The following is a 2,692-nucleotide window of genomic DNA, read 5'->3' on the forward strand; positions in this document are numbered from 1 at the left end:
TTTAATAGCCATTCTGACTGGTGTGAGATGATATGTTATTGTGGTTTTGCTTTGCATTTTTCTTACGATTTGTAATAAGCATTTTTTCATGTTTGTTGGCTTCTTGTATGTCTTTAGTGTCTGTTCATGTCCTTTGTTCATTTTAAAATGGGGTTATCTGTTTTTTGCTGGTTGATTTGCTTAAATTCCTTATGGATTCTAATATTAGTCCTTCATTGGGTACGGTTTGTGAATACTTTTTCCCAGTCCATAGGTTGTCTGTTTATTCTGTTGATAGTTTCTTTTGCTGTGCAGAAGTTCTTTAATTAGGCCCTACTTTTCAATTTTTATTTTTGTTGCAATTGCTTTTGGAGACTTAGCCAAAAATTCTTTGCTAAGACCAATTCAAGAAGGGTATATCCTAGGTTTTTCACAAGTTGGAGTCTTACATTTAAATCCTTGATGTGATTAACATTTAAATCAGTAGACTTGGAATAAATGATTTTACATACCACAATGTAGATGGGCCTCATCTAATCAGTTGAAGCCCTTAAGAGAAAAGACTAGGCAACCCCCTTTGGGTCCCCTCCCATTGTATGGGAGCTCTGTTTTTACTCTATTAAATCTTGCAACTGCACACTTTTCTGGTCTGTGTTTGTTCTACTTTGAGCTGAGCTTTCGCTGCTGTTCACCACCATCCCAGACCCATCATTGACTTCCACCCCTCTGGATCCAGCAGAGTGTCCTCTGCACTCCTGATCCAGTGAGGTGCCCATTGTTGTTCCTGGTCAGGCTAAAGGCTCGCCTTTGTTCCTGCGTGGCTAAGTGTCCAGGGTCGTCCTAATTGAGCTGAACACTAGTTGCTGGGTTCCATGGTTCTCTTCCATGATCCATGGCTTCTAACAGAGATATAACACTCACTGCTTGACTCAGTGTTTCATTCCTTGGAATCTGTGAGACCAAGAACCCCAGGACAGAGAACAAAAGGCTTGCTGCCACTTTCCATTTTCCTGGGGAAGCTGAGGGCCGACTAGAGGCAGAAAGCTGTCATCCTGAACTCCCAGCATTAGCTGATTGAGATCATGGCACAGTCAGAAGTCTCTACTCAACAGTCGCCCATGTGTGTGCCCCTACCTGTCCTTCTGACCCATACCTCCTGGGTCCCAACCATGACTTTCTTGAAAGTGTAGCCCCAAAATTCTCCTTACCTCTGAGTCTACTTCCTCTGATCCCTGCCTCCTAGGTACTAATGGTTCAGACTTTGATTTCCTCTAGCAAGTTGTATCTCCAAAGGGATCTAAGGAAGTTCTATGCTGCATCCTTAGGCATCTAGGTTATGAACCCTGGGGGTCTTGTCACTGATGTCCCTCCCAATTTAGGTATACAGCTCTCGACATGGGCAGTTATGTGGGGCCTATTCCCCACCACCTTTGCCAGGGCCCCAAGTTTGTAAATGGCTAGAAAAATTTGCTCTCCCATTGTGTAAGATGCTCTCCTCCCCCAGTTTCTACCCAACTTCCCCCCGGCTCCCCACAATACAATCTCCAAGCCTTGGCTCCCTGGCCAGGGCCTTAGACTGATGACCCAGTACTTTAACAACTAGAACTGGGTCTACAACACATAATAGATCAGGATGAAAGTGAATTGAATAAGTCAAGGAGAGAGAAAGAGACAGAGAGGAGAGAGACAGAGACAGAGACAGAGAGGAAAGAGAAAGAGAGAAAAGGGAGAGAGAGAGAAGTGAGAGAGAGAAAAGAGAGAAAAAGAGAGGGGGGGAAGAGAGAGAGACTCTTGTGGAAGCAGAGTTAAGAGAATTGCCTAATAATTGGTCTGCTCAAACATGTGAGCTGTTTGCACTCAGCCAAGCCTTAAAGTACTTACAAAGCCAGCAAGCCCATCTTTTTCTCCTTGCTCTCCTTCTCATAGGAAAAAGGCACACAGGATAAACAAGATCCCATTTTCTAAGGAGATATCCAAGCCAGCTGCAGAAATTTTCATAAGTAGTGAGGAACCAAATGTTAATCCCCAAGAGCATGGGGAAAATGTTTCCGGGGCACGTCAGAGGTCTTCACAGAAGCCCCTCCCATCACAGGCCCAGAGGCCTAGGAGGAAAAAGTGGTTTCATGGGCTAGGCCCAGGGTCTTTGTGCTATGTGCAGTCAGGGGACTTAGAGCTCTGTGTCTCAGGTGCTCCAGCCATGGCTGAAATGTGCTGACATAGAGCTGGGGCCATGGCTTCAGAGGCGGCAAGCCTCAAACCTTGCAGCTTCCATATGGTGCTGAGCCTGAGAATGCACTGAAGTCAAGAATTGGGGTTTGGGAACCTCCACCTAGATTTCAGAAGATACATGGAAATATCTGGATGTCAAGGCAGAAATTTGCTGCAGGGGTGGGACCCTTATGGAGAACCTATGCTTGGACAGTGTGGAAGGGAAATGTGGGGTCAGAGTACTCACACACACTCTCTACTGGTGCACTGCTTAGTAAAGCTGCAAGACAAAGGTCACTGTTCTCCAGACCTCAGAATGGTAGATCCACTGACAGCTTGCACTGTGCACCTGGAAAAGCCACAGATATTCAGTGCCAGCCCATGAAAGCAGCTGTGAAGGAGGCTGTACCCTGCAGAGTCACAGGATCCGAGCTGCCCAATGCCATGGGAACACACCTCTTGCATCAGCATGACCTGGATATGAGACATGGAATCAAAAGAGATT

Source organism: Trachypithecus francoisi, unplaced genomic scaffold (assembly GCF_009764315.1).
Source record: "Trachypithecus francoisi isolate TF-2019V2 unplaced genomic scaffold, Tfra_2.0 Lachesis_group2, whole genome shotgun sequence".
Classification (NCBI taxonomy): domain Eukaryota; kingdom Metazoa; phylum Chordata; class Mammalia; order Primates; family Cercopithecidae; genus Trachypithecus; species Trachypithecus francoisi.